The following is a 19,333-nucleotide window of genomic DNA, read 5'->3' on the forward strand; positions in this document are numbered from 1 at the left end:
CTGATCCATTTTCTAGAGATTGCAGTTTTGGTGGGAATTAGAGGGGCCAACAGAAGCAACTGGAAAGCAGGCCAGAATTTTTTCTTCAGGGAGGACCATCAGGATTCAACCACAAACTACATGAAAAGGATATCAAGATCAGTCTGAGAGAAAATAGGGCAGAACACAGGCAGGTTGGACTTCCAGCTGAGAAGGATGGAGATGGTCCATGATCATCAAAAGGCTAGATCTTCTGTCCATGACCCTCAGAAGGACAGAGGTGCTGTCCCTGATTGTCAGATGGGCAGTTCTTATGTTTTCTGTGACCATAGGAAGTCATAAATTCTGGCACAGAGCAGAGATGTTCCATGGAAGGAATGGTGGGCTAGGGTGGGCTTTCAGAATTTCTGGGCTCTCTGTATCCACAGACCACAGCGTCTACCTCTGCACATTGATTCTCACATTGACCAAACTTTGGTTATTGTTAAAGATTAACTTAAGCTGGGTGTGGTGGTGAAAGTATTTAAGAGGTGAGTTCAAGGCCAGCCTGGGCCACATAATAACTTCAAGGTCTGCCTGAACTACAAGGAAGACCCTGTCTCAGAACACAAAACAGAAAAAAATGAAGCAAATCAAATGATAACTTGAGCTTTTAATGCTTGAGTTTTGGATACTTTATGAAACCTTGAGGATTTAGTGACCCTGCTTACTACTGGGTGTTGCACATTTGACTAATAAAACTGCTTTTCAGAGAAAGAGCAGAATTGTGACTTTCCAGTCCTTGGCTGCCGATCTGGCCCTGGGTGACACCAGTATGGACACTGCAGGTCCTGAGCAGAGCAGACGTGCTTTGCACCCTGATGTCCAGGGATGCGCTCATTTTATTTTGTATTTTATTATTTATTTGTTGAATATGAAAACTCATTTATTAAACCTCTGTACATGAAGGTGAGCATATCTGCACAGTAAACTGATATAAATTAAGTTTCAAAAAGTGCTATTAAAATCAACACATGTAAGTCTCACAAAAATACTGCAAATGTGATAGAGCTGCTCATCCCTGGTTTTTCACCTTTGGTTGTCAGAGTTAAGATATAAGTTTAAAATGGCTACAGTTTTTAAAAAGTGATATATCCTGAGTGTGATGACCCATGCTTATATCTCTCCCCTGGAGGCCGAGACAAGAGGATTGCCATGAGTTCAAGAGCAGCTTGAACTACACATATACCCTGTCTCAAAAAAAAAAAAAAAAGATATATTAAGTTCCTATACAGGATAATTAATAAAATTTAGAAAAGGAAAGTAATGTACAAAAGACAGACAAAAACATCAGTCTTGAGGAATAAATCACAGTCTAAATATAGTCTGAATCTTATCAAAGTACTTTGTCTTTGAACCAGCCCATATGCCCCTGACCAGCCTCAGGTTTCTGTCAATAAGAATGAAAGCAGCAAACTAGTGAGCCTGGTCTTCCCATCCTTTAAAATGGGAGACTACTATTAAACCTTGAATAGTTTTAAATGTAGGAGGGGCAAACAGGATAAAAACTTGATCAGTCCAGTTGGTACCGAGGAGCTAACACAGTGCTGTTGATGATTAAGTAGCTGTCAGTGCAGTGCCAAGTAATTATTCAGAAGCAGTTTTGTGTTTCTGAGGGTTTCAAGGAGAGTTCTTTAGCACGTTTCTGATCCTGAGGTACATTCCAGGTGATTCTGTCATATTCTCTGATTCCAAGGTGAGATTCCATGTGCAAGTTTGTACATTCGGGGACAGGGAGTAAAGTTCGGGGTCATAAGGGCCTGGTGTCCACCTGAGGGAGCATCTAGCTGCCTCTGCTCCTTCTGCCATGGTTTGTCCCAACACTGCCCTTCCTGAGAAAGGTACCTCTGTGGTCTGCCTGTCTAGACGCTTCTTTCTGAGAAACGAGGGAGGACTCGTGGCTGGACTTCAAGGCTATTCTCCTTCTGCTGGCTTTGTGTGAATGTCTGCATCTTAGGCCTTTCCACTACTGGTTTTTGGTGTTTTCTCTCTGGGACAAGGTCATCTGCATATGGTGATGTTTACAAGGTGACAGGGTTTGCAGTTAGAGGCGTGTCTACGGCAAGCCCCAGTTGCTGTTGATAGGCTACCTGTCCCCCACCACCCAGGTCCACCTTAACTGCCTTTCGAGCTCCGTTAGAATCTGTGTGTCTTTGTCCACCGCTGTGACTGTGGCCTGGGTCTAGGGCCAGTCATGGAGGTCAGTGGTGGGTAGCCCCTGGGGAGCAGAGTTTAAAGATGAGCAGAAAGGGGTCTCTGGGGTAGGGTGTCAGGGGCCACTGGAAAGTTCCTCCTCTGAGAACCATGGGCGTGTCCACACACGAATGCAGTGCCGCGCTGGACTACCAGAACTGGACTGTGGTGAAGATTGCTCACTTCTGGACTTTACCCTCAGCACTTGGGAGTTAGACTTGAGCTAGCTGGCAATCAGGTCCTTCAGCTGACATGCCTTCACTGGTGTGTAACAAGACATCTTCACTCATTTGGAGCTCCTCTGGGAGGAGGTAGGTTAGAACCGGGATAGTTTACCAGTTTCCAGAGACTGTAACACTTTTTGTTTTTCATTTACAAGTGGCACTTTTATTCTGTTACATTTCTCCAGCTCCTGTTTCTCCATCAGCATTATCTTTTCTATCAGAGAATAAAAGCCCAGATTCTCCACTTCAGCTCTTTGAGCTACGCTGGTAGGTATCCCAGCTGGCATACCAAATAGATAAAGGGGGAAAGATTCTTTATAACACCCAGTGTGTCTTGACGTTCTTCACTTGGCTTGAACCTTCAAACTCTTTCTTCTACTTCTCCTGTATCGGACCACTGCTGCAAATTCTGACTGCTGGTTTCATTGCAGGTCTCCACATACTATTTTCTCTTTTTTACTTATTTGAGCAGCATCTGGGGGCTTTGGGCCACCTCTCATCTGATGTTCTTCAGACCCACAAGTGAAACAGTGAGGCTTCAACATTTATGCCTTTACTAGTATTTCCTACTTTTCTAGAGAAGCAATGTGGGTAAAGATTTGCTGGTACTTGGGTGTTTGGTAAGCTGAGAGTTCTACTTTACTAGTGGTTACTCTTCTTCTTCAAGGCAAAAATTAGCAAAATATAGGACACTTCCTACAACACTAAACTCTCCTTTGCTCTTCTAATGGTGCAGGACTATTAAACTTTATGATTCTTTTCTAACACCATACAGGATGGCAGAGGCAAATAATTAGAGGAAGTCTTTCACAACAATTTCTGCTGTTTCTCTTATCTTTTTACCAAATTTGATACAAATACTTCTATTTCTTTATGATCTTGTTTTGAAATAATGTTCACAAATAGAATTGATAAACCAGCAGTGGCGGTGCTCACCTGTAATTCCAGCACTGTTAGGCTGAGGCAGGAGGTTCACTGTGAGTTCATGGTCAGCCTGGATTACGTGGTAAGGTGAAGACAAGTTTGAACTATGTAGTGAGACTTTGTCTCAGAATCAAAGCAAAACCAAAACCGAAACAAAAACACAAAGCCTGAAGCAAAGCAAAATAAAACATCCCCCAAAACAAACAAACAAAAAGGAAAAAGAAAACAAAACAAAAATCTACAGTCAAGTCAGTCTTCGGTTTTCTTGGTGAGATGTTACGTGATGGTTTTCCTGCACTGCCGAATCCACTCTGGCATCTCTGGCATCCTTGCAGTAGATGTAAACATGTCTTGGGGGCAACTCCTTGGGAATCCAATTCCTTGGACAGCTCCAGCTTACAAGAATCCACTTTTGCTGCCATTTTGGGCTGTGGGAAAGATTTGAGGAGCACTTTCACTTGAAAGGAAGTGAGCTGAGACATCCCATTTTTGATGGGATTAGCGGTGTTTCCAGAGGTGCTTCTCTCTTTGCTGTCCTGAGGAGTGAGAAGGGAAGAAGATCCACTCAGTCCTTTCCATCTCTGGTTCTCCCGCCCCTCATTTCTGAGGCAGTGCCTGATGGCTTCACTGGCAGGTGGTGACCGCTTTCAGACGTGTATCGATTGTGTGTGCGCACACATGTATGTGGTGTGTGTCTCTGTGTGTGAGTCCACATGAGTGCATGGGGTATATGTGTGCTTGTATTTGTTCAACACTTCCCGTAGTGACCTATAGGATTCGTGAGACCTGTGCCTGTCCTGAAGAGGGGTGAGGATGTGTATACTACTGATGACCGCAGGGTCAGCTCTCCTCCCTTGGAAGCACAGAGGGCTTCACATAATCCTCTGACTTTCCTGACCAAGATCAGAAAACTCAGGTTAGAGCACAATGTGTTCTGGGCTCTCTTCACCCACCTGAAAACTCTGGCATTTCCTTTGATCTTTTGCCTTGGCCTACATCAAGCCCTACAAAAAGACCCTGACTTTAAAATTTGCCATTCAAATCAACAAAAATAAATAGAATGGCTCAATATTTATAATGCTGCTGGCAAAAATCTCAGTTGGAGAAAGATTGTTAATAAGCTATTCTTTAACTGTATCCCAACAAATTTTTCCATCTCCCTATTCAACATTTAGATTATTTCCAAAGATTGCCAATCTAACAATTGAACATACATGTAGTTGCATTAATTATCTCTTACTTTTCATTGTAACAAGTTTTTAGAAGGGCAGTCACTTTATCAAAAGAAATAAACATTTTAAAGATTCGTGATCTACAATAATGAACCCCTGACAGGAAATTTGTATCAATTTATATCTTCTCAGCTGTTCTTCATCATTCTGTGATTTAAAAATTCATTTGCCAATTTCATAAGTCAAAGTTGTCTTAATTCTGTTTGACAGAATGGAGACCTTTCTGTCTGTTTAGCTGGTGTCTTCCCAAGGGTTCCCTAGAGGAACAGATTTAATATTATATACTGTCTTGGTTACTTTTCACTCATTGCTGAGACAAAATATCTAATGCCCAAAATGAAGGAAAGAAAGGTGTATTTAGCTTACAGTTTTTGTAGGTTTCGGTCCACACACAGCTGGCTCCAAGGCATGAGAGTGTGATGAAGGGGCAGCCGTTCATGGTGGCAGCAAGCAATGAGTGAAAAGAACAAAAAGGGTGAATCACGTCCCTTTCCCTCCCTTACACTGTATGCCAGCACCCACCCCAGGGCAGGTGCAGCACTCACACTGCCAATCTCAGCACTAGATAATAAATCAATCACAAATGCTAGACTCAGCAGCCCTAGATAGGTCCACCTCCCATGACTGCATGAGGCTTTGGGGGGACATTTAAACAAACTACAACATATAGAATGTATATACGGGCTTACAGTGGCCATCTATGGAACCAGGGGTGGGGGAATTCAAAATGGCTGTCTGTGCACTGGAGAGCTGGAGGGTCCAGTCAAGAGTTAGAGGCTTGGAGCTCACTGCAGGGCCTAGTCTGAATCTATCTCAAGAAGCCAAAGAGTCTGTGTCGGGAAGCTAAGGAGTCTGTACTGGAAGCCAGAAGGAACTGGGGACCAGTGTCCAAAGGCAAGGGGGAAGATCAGAGCTCTTCTGAAGAAGCAAGGGGGAGAGTCCTTCTTTCTCTTTTTATTTCGTTGAGGCTGCTGGTGTGTTGGCTGGCACCACCTGAACTTAGGTGGGTCTTTCTTCCTCAGCTATTGGTCCACATGTTAATCATCCAGAGACACATCTTGAACTATTCTCCACTAATCCATTCAAGCTGACATATCACAATTAATGACCACAAGTTTATAATGCACTTGGATCAGTGTAAATGATTTCCTTCTTAGGAGGCACAGAAAGACTGTATCTTTGCATGCTTAGGTAAAGGCTTGGTCTTGTTAGAGCTCTGTTCCTGCTCCCAAGAGCTGAAGAGCAGCTACCCAGAAGACAGACTATCCCTTCATATCCCCTCCACAACCCCCTCAAGCTATTTGAAGAACACTGTTTTGGGATTTCTTCATTTCTAGTTTTGTTTTTATTTTTGAAATCAATGCTATTTGAGGCATGATTTATTTACAGTAAGATGCACAGATGGTAAGTGCTTGGAGGGATGGATTTGGGGAAATTCGTAGACTTGTGAGACCTGCTCCTCCATCAGGGCAGCTGAAATCATGCTTGAGGCTCTGGACAATCTCCTACTGCCCATGTGATCACAGATGTAATCTCCACAGCCAACAGTACAGGCTCGCATGTGTGGCAGGATTGTCCTATGAACTCCAAAGAGCAGGACAGGTGACAGGGACTCTCCCACCTCATCTCTGCCCATTTGGGAAGATGGGACCTAGTCCACACAGTATATCTCCTGTCTATTTTGAAGGCTGATTCAGCTTCCGCTGGAGAAATCCCCACTGCAGAAGCTACTGGCTTCCATTATTTTCTTCCAGCTCTTTCTTCCTGAGCCCTGAAGCCTACATTTTCACTTTTATTGGACTCTTCTCCCCTTTAAGGCTGTGTGTAATGGTAGACAGTCCACAGCCACCTGCTGGTGTGCAGGCTCCCACTTGGTTGAAAGCAGGAGGCCAGGGCTGGTGGAGCTGGGAGTCACTCCCCAACAGCTTCTAAGAAGACCAGAAAGCAGTCCCTTGGGCCCTCCTCACCCACTGCTACTTATTTGTGAAGTAGCAGTGATGAAACTGTCACCATGGGCTGACACCTAGGATGGAGAGTATGGGTGAATAGGGACCAGATGGGGGGAAGACGCAGATACTGAGGACATGGCTTAGGCTCAGTGGCCACCGACATGTGACCATAGTGATACAGAGGACCGTGTGTATAAACTTGTTCCTGTCCTATCTATCTTCAAAATACAGATGCTAGACAAAAAATATGAAGTAACTTACCTCAGCACTAATCAGTATTTATTCTGGGCACAGTTTCTAGCATTTCCTCTTCGCCTCACTGCCCTTCCCTTCCCCGCCTGCTTACCCACACCCCCACCCCTCTATGTGAGTCAGAAAGACCATCTGGCTGGAGGAAGTGCTGGGACCTGACTCATTTCACCTTGGTTATGTTTAGATCCCAGCCACCATGCCCACTCCTGCTGGAGGGTGGTGCTTGTTGCAGTGAGCACCTCGAAGTGGGCATTAGTGTTATGGAAAGGCCAGGAGGCTGGACACCTTGGTGGGAATGCTGGTGGTCAATTGGCATCCCTGCAGCTCATGATAGTGGTTGTACTGTGAGCTCAGGCTGAGGCTCCGTCTTCTCCCCCGAGGCTCCCAGAAACTAGCCTCGTTTCTCGTGGAGACACACCCGCACAGTGTCAGCCCTGGCTGAAGGACCCCCATGCCCCATGCTCAGCGCTTCTCACCTGCATGACCAGCCTGTATCTCCACCAAAAGCCAGGCTTCAGGTCCACTTGAGCTCAGCCTGAAGCATGCAAAGTCATGGCTGAGAGAGGAAGCTGAACAGACAGAGAAGTCTCCTGGACGTGACCATCAGTGTCTGCAGACAATTAGAGGCAGCACTGCACACTGTTACCAGCCAGCAAATCGGGACAGGTGTGTCCCCAGCAGACTAGGGATGCAGCTTGGTCAGCAGTTACCTGTGATGCAGACCATCACTTGTTCTTGCAGACAGAGGGAGGGGAACTTGTGGAGCCATCCTCACTGCCGTCGTGGACAGAAGAGGTGGCTGCATTTCCTCCTGTGCTTAGCAGGAGCTGGCAGGGCTTCAGGTGGGGCTGAGGCATCCATACCCCATGAAGGCATCGATGACCTGTGTGGCCAGCACTGTTGCATTGCTCACCTCCAGGTAGGAGCTGACAACATCTCACAGGGGCCACAACTTCAGGTCCATCTACAGAGACTGACCCAGGTCTGGGCCATCCCACTTAGTAATGTTGGTGCCCCAAACTGAACACCTGCTCCTATGCTATTTCCACCAGACAAGAGGGACGACAATGACAGCCTGTCAGAAATCTCCACAAAGAGATTTTAATTGTGACCGCATGCTAGTTCCACAGACTCTCTATGCTTTTGGAGCTCTTGTTGCAAGCGAGGGGGCATCTCGTCAATGGTGCTGCTCAGGCCAGGCCTCGGATTGTGCACCTCCATGTGTTTAGCTTCCCTGCCTCTGCTTTGCTTGTTTCCCAGCCCTCGGGAGGGTTTCCGAGCCTCGAAGGCAGACTGATGTGTCAGCCTCTCATTGCATCCACACGCCTGGAGAGACCCATGGGTGTTGAGCATCATGCGGCTTCATGGTCATCTGCCCTCTCCCAGCCATGAACCCTGTGCTGCCCTTTAGTAGGGCCAGCAGTTGTGGAGGGGCAGAGGACAGGCACTGAGGTCCACGCACCCTCTGCTGCCTGCTGCTGGTCTTCCTGTTGCCTGCAGCAGCATGGTCACCACCTCGCCTGCACTGACCTTCATGTGCCCCAGCTGGGCACCTGCAGGTGCGTCTCTGCCAGCCCTTCTTTCCAGCGTGTAAGCCACGTGGGTCTAGCAGGGACTTAGTTCATTCATCGCACAAGAGGCCGCTGTGATTCGTACAGAGAACTTCAAGACTCCTGTTGAACTGGTTTGGTCTTTTTTGTTACTATAATTATAGAAAAATCTGTGGCAGAGTAAATTTATTAAACAAAAAGAGAGATTTATATTGATTCATAGTTTTGGAGGTCAAGGTCAGGGTCATATTTCATGATGGAAGTATTGCTTTTCTTTTTGAATCAGTGTCTCCTTAAGTGGTTCAGGTTGGCCTCAAACTCGTGATGATACTCCTGCTTCAGCCTCCTGAGTGCTGGGGTTACAGGTGTGTACCACAACACCTGGCACTTCTCTTCCCCCCTCCCCTTTTCTCCCCTCCCCCCTCTTTTTTTTTTTCTTTTCTTGGCGTGTGTTTATTTTTTGAGACAGGTTGGCCTTGAATTCCTAATTCTACTGCCTAGCCGCCTCCTGAGTTCTTGGCTTACAGGCATGCTTCATTACGCCCTCCTGACAGCAGTACTTTAAGTATGGCCTGAGTGTTCCCCAAGGGTTCGTGTACCTTTGTTTCACTGCCTCCGCATGGTGACTTCCCCTGCTCTGAGCTGGGCCTGTACCTTCTCAGTCCTCAGCACAGTGTGTCAGGTTAGTAAACCCTTCTCCAAGCCTACTGTAGAGCACATTGCAGGAAAAATACGGCTGAGAGGGACTCCCCATCCCACCCATTGTGCACAGTTCTGAAAGACTGTAACCTAGTAAAGGGGTGAGGAAGGGGTGATGGGACAAGATGGCAGGAATGACTCCATTTTGAGGAAATTAGCAAAACTGCACGCTGCTCGATGGCATGTAGAGAGATGCCTACACCGTACCGCTTGAGCTGTTGAACAAGTTCCTGTGGTTAGCAACAGCACTTGGCAGGTATTATGAAATTGAGGACCTTGAGATGAGGGCCTCCCCTGGTCCTCCTGGTGGCCCAGCACAGTCACATAGGACCGGGTGGCACAAGGGCCAGAGTGGGAGATCGAGGCATGAGGACAGAATCAGGGCCAGTATGCAGAGGCAGGAGGGGCTTGAAGTGAGTTAAGGCGCAGAGCCAACGGCAGTGGAAGGCAGAGGCCCTGCCCTGGCGCCGGTGGGCTTCGAAGCCAGGAGGCCTGTGGAGTTCCTGGCCTGCGGAACTCTTGCCCCAGGGCTTCGCATTGCTTGGTGCCACAGTTGTGGTGATGGGTCATAGTGGCATGGTACTGACAGAGATGGCAGGCAGGGACTTCGGGTGCTGAACAGAGAGAGGCCTGCCAGGCTGGCCCTCACCCAGCGTGTTGCTGATGTCAATGCTTGGCTGTGGACCTGTGCTTTCGGTGCCTTGAACATGCTGATTCCAGATCTCTCAACTAGAAAATGCATTGAGGCTCAGCACGGGCCCTGCTGATGCCTTTTCTTTTCTAAGTGGTCTAGGGGTGCTGGTTGGTGGCATTCTGGGGGCCAGTACTGCTGGGGAGTCCTGTGTCCCTTCATCTCCTTCAACTGCACCTGAATCCCAGGCATTTCTCAGGAAAACTGTGTGACTTTCTCCAAAATGGCAGGGGAAATAGCTAACAGGTGCAGGGAGCAGCTGCGGCTGATTCACAGCTCTCCTTCTGTCAGATATGTTTTCTGTGGGGAAACCAAGGATTTTCAGAAGTATTTCGCTTTGCGATATCAGTGGTTCTTTTTTTAGCTTTGCTTGTTGCAGGAATAGCTTTGGAGTTTGACAGCTGAGTCCAGGGCCCACAGAGCTGATCCGCGGCAAAGCAGAGGGAAAACTGTAGCCACCCACCCCTGTAGCGGCTTTAAGTAGCATCTGGTCCCTGCTGGCATCATCACTGTGGGATGCGTTGTAGGCTCCTCTGCAACCTGGGCTGGGACAGGCTCTCAGGGGAGTGTAAATTGTACAAACCTCACATGGCATCCCATGGGGTGGATAAGGGTCAAGGTGGAGGTCCAGACTCTGATGGGTGACCTTGGCTCCTAACCTGCTCTCAGATGGCATTCCCAGCATCACTGGGGGCCATGCTCTGAGCAAGCCGTGACACACGGCAGCTCCTGGGTTGGTCGCGGTGCTCACCTCACTCACTCCACAAATATTTATTGAATTACTTGGGCTGGGCCCGTGCTTGCTCACCGCGGAGCGGTTATGGCTCACAGACAGGTGTGCAGTGTGCCGATTCCCTCAACGCGAGATAAAACCAGGCTCTGTGTTTGCAAATTGCAATCTGTACCATCAGCAGGGTTCTGGGGCCCCACACCACTCAGATGTGAGCTGCCAAACACCAAGAACTTGTGCTCTTGATTTTCACTTATGCTTTGCACCTGCTGAAATGTCTGACTTAAGTCGGAGAAGCTGTTTCTCCAGTGAGAGGGTGACAGACATGTTCACCTACCATAGGCAGCTGTGCTCAGGTACAGGCCCTGGGATGTGCGTGCCAGTGGAAGGCCAGCCTTGTTTTTTCAGCGCTGTAAGAACAAGTGCCGAAGGACCGACTGCGGGAGGGCCATGCAGGACCACAAGGGTCCAAAATGGTCACAGGCATTTTGAAGACCCCAAAACATATTACCTTCATGGAATAAGAGCTTGCTTTCTGGAAGTCTGCCTGTCACACCCCTAATCTCAGCTATAATCTCTATTGGCCTTCTCTTTATGCAGACTACCAGCAGGGTGGTCTTTATGTCCTGCAGCCAATAGTGGGCCAGTTCTCCAACTGTGAATTCTCCTGGCTTCTTGTCTTTTCCTGCTGTTCACTCACTTGAAGTGAGGTGAGAAATTTTCCAGTTAATTCAAACAACCAGAACTGGGTCTGCCCAAGGACACATGTGACCTCAGGAACCCACTGGGTAGGGGCTGGGACAGTGGAAATTCATTCTCCCATCATTCTAGAGACTAGACCCCTGAGGTCAGGAGTGGGCAAGGCTGGCTCTGAGGCCAGGAGAGGATCTGTCCCATGGAGGCTAAATCTTGGTCTTTCTTGGCTTGTGGATGCACTGCCTCGTCTTCTGCCTCCACCTCCATGGGGTTCTTCTGCGTCTCTTCTCTTTTTATAGGGCTACTTGATGGATTTAGGGCCCAGGCTAGTCCAGTGTAGCTTCCTTTCCCTCCTTAAAACTAATTGCAAAGACCCTGTTTCCAATGAGGTGCCCGACGAGTCACAGGATGGTGTGATGTTTGGGTGACACAATACAACCCACATTGGCCCTTTTGCCATCAGTCAGATGGACCTTTCAAAGCACGTGTGAGGCAGGTTCTCCTTTAGCCAGTGTTTCCCAAGGCCTGCTTTGCTCACAGCACAGGAATGAGGTTGAAGGTGGTACTCCTAAGCCAGGCTGCAACACTGCTCCTGGGACCAGTGGACATTCCAGGACAGTTAGTGTGGGAGGACACAAAGGCTTCAGACAAGAATCCAGTTGTGCCCCATTATGCAGGGGTCACAGGTTTTGCTGGTATCGTGCTGACTGACACATAAACTTTTCCTCTACTGTGCCTCTGAGGGCCAGGGGAACCTGAAGCCTACCTGGCAGAGCTGGCATTGTGCCTCAAACCCTGTCCCCAGGACTGAAGCAGTCGGGGAGAGGGGGTGTCACCTGCCTCCCGGTGTAGAAAAATCCAGTCCACAATTTTCCCCATCCCTGATCGACAAACAGGATTTTAAATCCCTTTATCTGGGGACAAACAGAAAGTGTGTGCTTGTGGTGAATAATTTAAGCTGATATTCTAGACAGCTGTTAAGGGACACATGCAAAAAAAAAAAAAATCGGTGACATCTGGTTGGCATTGATGTTTTGTGACAGAAGCATTTTTTTTCCTAGGGTGTTTTCCAAGAAACTGCATCCCAGGGTCCCTGGTCTCCTCATCTCAATTCCTTTGGCCTCCAGCCTCCAACCTCTGTCCTTTTTGAAAAACAGAAAGGAAAATTACCACAGTGTCCAGAGCAACTGGAGCCCAGATCACAGTCCCCCAACTGGACAGAGTGGCATCATGTCTCTCCAAAAGACCTGGCAGGCAGCAGACCCAATTCCAACTCTGCAGGCCAGCACTGAGCTGGAAAATGCTCCGCCCTGCCACCTGTGGCCCAGGCTCCTCTTCCTTCCCAGCCCCCTGGGCTCTGGGCTGCTAGGGTTTGACCCTTACCTGAGTAAACAGCATAAATGTGTGTGTTTTCTCTGTTCAGCCTTTCTTGTCTGATTTGTCTGAGAACTCCAACACAATAAGTTTGTTTAGGAGGGAAGTTGAGGCAGACACTTTTTTTCCAGACTGGGCTGCTCTACCACTGGCTCGCTAGAGAGGCTTTTCTTGAGGGTACAGAGGACTTCCAGGAGCCCCATTGGTGCCTATTCAATCTGCACAAAGGCGCCCCTCACAGTAGGAGAGGGCCCTGATTGGATGTGAGGGGGAAAACTGAAGCCACGTTCTTTTTCATCAGGTCTCCTGGTCACCCTGGCCACCTGGTCAGCTGTGTTTCTCCTGTATGGAGCTGGGCGTCCCTGCAGGTCTACGTCGAGGACCTGGGTAGCAAGCTGTGTGGAGGGAGTCCTCCTACTTGCTCAGGCTCAGCTCACAGCCAGTTCTGTAGATAACCCAGCGCCTAGAATGGAAGCACAGGAAATAGGCTCTTCCCTGAGGTCAGCGTGGGGCTGACCAAGTCCCAGAGGCCTGATTTCAAGGAAGGGCAAGGCCAGCCTGTTCTGATACTTCTTATGTGTGGACCCGTGCCTGGAGCTCAGTGGCAGCACTGTGACACTATCCAGGACCCCAAAGGCAGGTACCTCACTGTGTGGCCATGGGAGGACTGCCGTGAAGGCGAGGAAATGGCTTCCTCACTGGAGCGCCTCCTGTGGGGGACCGAGGTGAAGGGGTCCACATGGCTGAACTCCCTGAGGCTCCTGTCATGCTGGCACTCTGGACTTCACAGATGTAACACACTGTCACTTCTTGTGCAGGTTCCCTTCCAGCGTCCTGATGAGGTTCTGAGACAGGAAAGCCACTTTGTGTGGATGAGTGTGGCATGATTGGGTTTAGATCCCTGAGAAAAGCCCCAATTCTTCCTCACAACAGGGCATCCAGGTGTTTAGGAAGATTAAAATGTGCAAGCAGCTGAGGCTCAGAAAGGTTGTGGGCCTGGTTTAAGATCACACAGCAGCTGTGGCACTGGGACTCACACTTGGGCCCTCCAGCTGTTCCTCGAAAGTGTTTACAGGAGACATCGCCAGACATTTGGGTGAAGACAGGCTTCAGTGGGGTGGTCTCATGGGCTCCCTCCATGCTGCAGGGACCACTGTGTACCTGCTGGCGGCCACAGTTCTGTGTCTCTGCTGGTCTTTGCCATGTGCATCACTTGGTTCTCACTTCTGTCTGAAGTCTGCTGCTGTCAGTGCTGTGGGTTTGGGATACACTGCTGATTCAAAACTGCTGTAAATATGTGGCAGACAGGCCTGCAGGACAGAGGATGAGGCCCATGCTCAGGAGGACTGGGTGGGCTTCAAGTTGAACCGGGAGAAATGTCTCCTTTTCAGGAAAAGGAAGCCACGGGTGCTCAAGTCTGCGGCCACTTCCTCTGTGGAGGGCAGTGTGTGCACACTGCTACATGCAGGGATGGTTTGGGGCTGTCCTTGCCCTTTCTTACCTCCGGCCCTCGGGACTCAGGCGTTGCTTGGAGGTGTGTGGCCTGGTCCTGAGCCCAGCTCCTGCTGCTGTGTGCTGACCGCAGGCATCTCGAGATGCTGTGCCATGGGCTGTGGCAGTGTGGACCCCTGGGCTGCCTTCTGGATGCCTGAGCTGTGCAAATGCAGCATTCAGCATCACCCTGATGCACCAGGGCTCTTGAGAATCTGATTCAGATGAGTCAAAATCATGTGGGTTTTGGGGCCCTCTGAAGCCATCCCTTAAAACTACCGAGAGGAAAAGCTTGAACTCTTCTTTGCTTGTAAAAAGAATTTTAGTTTTAAGTTCCAAGTGGATCAAGCCGTGCTAATGCGTGTAAAAATACAATATCAATTCTACCATTTTAACTAATGCCATTCACCGTGTCTCTTGCATTTTGCTTTCCTGTGTACCTTTTATACAAAATTGTAACCATACTGTATGAACATTTATTCTGCTTTTGAAAAACTCAATGTTATTTGTAATTGCTCTGTTGCTATATAGTTTAGAAATCATAATTTTAAAAAGTTGCTTTGAAGGGTGCAATATACTTTAAAAAGTCTCAATACTATAAAAGATAATGGGATCAGCAACATCCCAGATACCTCCTTCTCCCAGAATGCCATATGGATTATGGAGTTTAAGGGCATGAACATGACTCTGCTCTCTGACATACTTTTACCCCAAACTGAGCCAATTTCAGCATCACCAGTACATAACCTGTTTCGTCACTACTCACTATGAAGATTTCTGTAACATTCTAGAGTAAGGAATTATTTTAAATACACTGTTTGATTGTGAGCAAGTTTAAGGAATTCTTTCTTGGTTATTGTCTTGTTGTTCAGACAAAATACTTGACACCCACGAGTTAAAGAAGGAAAGTTTATTTTGGCTCACAGTTTGTAAAGCTTTGAGTTCATAGTTGGTGGCTCCAAGGCAAGAAGGCAGAGGGGCATCACAGAGGAGAAGCAGTCCATGGCAGGCAGGCGGAAAATAGCAGCATCTCGGCTACAAGCCTTTTGGGGTCACTTGCTCCCAGGGTGGGTCTTCCCATTCTCCAAATCAGAACTCTGCTAAACAAATTAGTGGACTAATTATTTATCACACATCCATGATCCAGCCACTCCCAAAATCTCCACCTGGAAGCACATGAATCTTCGGGGAACATCTTCGTTATAAACTATAATACACTTTTTTAGGTTCAGAATTTCTCGTTTACCTTTAATAGACTGTGGACAGTTTCCCATCTATTTGTTTGATCTTGTTACTAATAATCTCTTTCCAATATAGTGAAGTTTCTCTTTAACTCTCCAGGTTTATCAGAATGCATCAAGAATATAAAGGCCTTGTGTGTTGTTTTCCTCATAGAAACTTATTTTTACATTAAAATGTTTTACTGTTTTGTGAATCGGGACAAGTTTAGCTGCTGCAGGGAGCAGCTTTTGAGGATTATCAGGCGAAGGCACCAGTTAGATTCAGGACTTGGTCAACCAGGCTCTGTGCAAAAGGCTGCCTGACCACGGGGGTTTCCCACCACGGGCGGCTGGAGCAAGGACGGGGGAGCACCAAGCCTCTTTGGTTTTGGGGCATTTATGCAGGGTCTGGTCTTCAGCAGTCAGAGGTTTTTTTCTCATAGTTCTTGGGCTTGGACACATAGGCACCTCCATGTGCATCTTGATGGAGCATGTCGGGCTGGGGCCCTGTAAGCCGAGACTGGGTGTCTCTGGACTCCCACCACCTGTGTTCTGATGGACTCCACTGCTCATTCCTCAGTTAGATGATTTAGTGTTGCCATGAAGGACATAGGAAATAAACACATGTAAAGCACTTAATAGAGACATGCCCAGGATCTGTTCTCACTGATCGCATTCATGTTGCCCAAAAAACGTGTTATTTTTGAGTCAAGCTTTATCTATTTTTTATGGCTATGATCAAATCATATCAGTGAATGAGTTTATGGGAAGCCCAGACAGCGGCTCCTCCTCTCTGGTGAGACCTTTGAGTGATCGTGGTCTGCTCCAGTGAAGGTCTTCCAGGGCAGGATCCCTATGCCAGACATCTAGAGGAATGTCGGTAGCATTTCCACAGAGATACTTGCGTGTTGGCTCATTGGCATGGCTAACAACTTCAGCCCTGAGGCTGCCTTTTGGGCAGAGATCACACACGACACGAACATGTTAGCCCTTCCTAGGGTCGGCTAGGACAGGATCCAGGGCTCTGAGCACCTCAACTAACTTAAGATAAGTCTTCGTGTGGCAGCAATGCACCAAAAAAAGAAATTCTATTTATTATTGGCATGAAGTTTTATTTTTGTCCCACAGTAATGACAAAGTCGGCTGTGCTGACTACAGCCCTGGGGAGGCCCCGGGCTGGGCCTCATCCTTGGGACCAGCAGGAGCAGCTGGCTGCAGATAGGACTTCAATTTCTGGTGCCTGGAAGCATGCCAGAATGCATGTCCTGGCTTCCATTTGGAGTTAGCATCCTTGTCTTCTTGCAGGTGACTAAAGAAAAGACTCTGCCCACATCCTCAGTGGGAGCCTGGCTGACGTGTGTCACATCTTGCACGTGGTTTTCTGTGAAGATAAATGTAAGAGAAGGAAGAAGTAAAGGGAGAAGAAAGAGTTACGAGAATGAGGAATGAGATGTGACTCCTGCTTCTTGTTTTTCTCATCTTGTGTTCTTGAGTTTTGTGTAGTTTTCCTGGCTGGGGCTGAAAGTTCTTTAGTAATTTTTTTTTTTTTTTGTCTTTTTCCTTTTTATTGGTACCGGGGATCAAACTCACGACTGCCTGCTTTCAAGGCAGGCGCTTACGCCACTGAGCTAAACCCCCAGCCCCTGAAAGTTCTAAAAGATCATGGATTCACGATCCCAGCTCCTGACCTAGACCCCAGGCACAAAATACCCCACAGTACCCTTCAGCAACACAGGCATTGTGCCCAGGTGGCTCTTGTGCTCTTGGTTGAGAAGCCCTGCTGTGGGCCAGCTGATCTCAATCCAACTGTGAATCGAGTCAGGGCTGGCCGGAGAGTGACACACTGTGACCCTAGGAAAGTCCCATTCATCCTTGAGCCCCAGTGCCTCCTCCTAACAGGAAGTGCATATTCCGTGGTGCAGTTGGAGGCTAATGCCTCTTCACCAGGACTGCTGACATGCTTGTCTCTTCTTCACACTGAGCCCACCAGGCCCATGTGACATCTTTAACCTGTTTCCTCTGAGTCTTTGGTGTACGCTTGGCACTCACTGGATGTGTGGGAAGCTGATTTAAAAGTTGGGAAACATTAAATTACACTGTTAGGATTTTCTCTATTAGATTTATCAGATCCCTGCCCTCCATCATGCACAAATGAATGAATTGTTAAAATGCATACTGCCTCCCTTCCCCCACCCAGCTTTCAGAGGCTGAGATTTCACACTGTCATGAGCTTAGCCTGTCTTTCCATGAGTTATTATCCTGGTTGCTCAGCTAAACTGCGGGCCCACCTGGCTCTCAGTGGTATCTGTCCTGCCACAGACAAATGAGTGGCAGATTCCCGTGACTTTTCAAGGGTAATTATGTGCTGCTGACTTGCCTTTGCTGGCCAGTGGCGCTCATGGCTGGAGACCAAGGGCAGTAGCGGGGGTTCTGAAGTTCACAGCTCACATAGCATTATGGCTGTGTAGCTTCTTACACCGTGTTTTAGATTCAGTACCCAGAAAGGTGACATTTGGCTCTAGTTTACTTGGAAATTTCAGCTAAGAATCCAAATTTGTTTTTCAAGGCGCATACTGGGTCGCAGATTTAGATTCATGCTTTTGAGATACAGTAATGGCGGAGTCACATTGCTTGGATGTCAGGGCACGTTGGCCTCTGGTTTCTGACTGCTTGCCAGGGGCCCATCTCTGATCTGTACCATCAGAGATGTACTGCCCATAACAGCAGAAAGCACAGGACATGTAATATATAATATTACTTATGGATTGCTTCGGGCAGCAATAGTCTTGGCCTAATAGATTTTTCAGTGTGATCATTGTTCACTGCACCCTAGGTACAGATGGTTTCCATGCTGTGGTGGCGTCTCCCTGCTATTTCCTGGTTAGGGCACTCTGTGTAGGTGAGGTGGGAGATCAAGCTGGGAGGTATCTGCGTCTCTAACCCAGCTGAGGAGCACCCATCAATGCTCAGGAAGGCTGAGCTTCCACAAGATGTCATAACCTTGGGGATTCTAAGCTAAGCTTGGATATGGCAGGAACAGCTCACAAAGCTGAAGGACACACAGAGTTTTTAGGGAAACCCAGTTTCCAATTGACCCACAGTAAGGTTTCAACATTGGCCTGGGACTTTAATATTCAGGATCTGAATATGTGTTGGACATTCTGGAGCCACAGGAAAACAAGTAGGAGACCTACGTGGTCCCCACCAGCCTTCTGCTGCTGGAGAGGAGCCACGGTTGACCTTGGCCCTGAGCTTTTTGAGCCGGCTTTGGGCACAATCTCTGAAGTACTCTGGGCTTCCCAAGAATGGTTCCCCAGTTGTGATCAACAGCAAACCACCGACTTGTTCCTTTCTTCCTTTGTTCAAAGTTTCTCCTGCTGCCATGTGAGTGCCTTGCTATCCACACAGGTGCACATGTGTTGCAAATCTAAGCTCCAGGTAAGTCAACTTATACCTAATTCCTCGTTGGTATAGTGCTCACTTACGATGCCAAGTTTGCTGTAGACCAGACAATAGGTAGAGAAAGGCCATCTTTCGATGTGTGTCTTAAAGTCATTTAGATAATCTATGAGGCTGCACCCAGCTCTGTGCAAAGCAGTTTTGGTGAAGGAAGGGCCAGGTCCCAGTGTGCACTGCCTTTGAAACTGTGTGAATCTAGCTGCACATTCCTACTGTGACAGGAACCAAGACATCTCCGGACATGGTTTCATGAAGATCACAGAACATAGTGGTATAGAGTGCTAGGCCCAGGCTCAGTGCAGGAGGATGAGAGAAGGGCCCTTGTGGTCCCTGTGGCTTCAGTAAAGATACCCTTGCATCATGTCCCTGGAATTTAAGGCCTGGAGGAGAGGTAATGCTGCAAGCTGGTGATTTGTGTCATGTAGCTTCCAGTTGCTGTGTTCTGTGGCCACCCAGTCCCAGGACTCCTGAGTACCTCTTCCATGTTGGGGCCATTGTGTACCGTCATCCTTAGGACACTCACTTCCTTAGGAGACAGCCTTCCCACCAGTCCCAAAGCAGGTGGATCTGTCAAGGTCACTCAGCTTAGTGGCAGAAGGAGGCATGGCAGAGGTGGCACTGTGGCTTGGTA

General features: G+C 48.0%; 1 pseudogene; it reads right to left on the bottom strand.

Moving 5' to 3' along the window:
- Nucleotides 1-2,287: 2,287 nt before the first annotated feature.
- On the bottom strand, nucleotides 2,288-13,614 carry LOC111755826 (zinc finger CCHC domain-containing protein 8-like; annotated as a pseudogene).
- Between the last annotated feature and the right edge of the window lie 5,719 nt (nucleotides 13,615-19,333).

The sequence above is a fragment of the Cavia porcellus genome, unplaced genomic scaffold (genome assembly GCF_034190915.1).
Source record: "Cavia porcellus strain 051 isolate PalLab524CR breed Dunkin Hartley unplaced genomic scaffold, mCavPor4.1 scaffold_7, whole genome shotgun sequence".
NCBI lineage: Eukaryota > Metazoa > Chordata > Mammalia > Rodentia > Caviidae > Cavia > Cavia porcellus.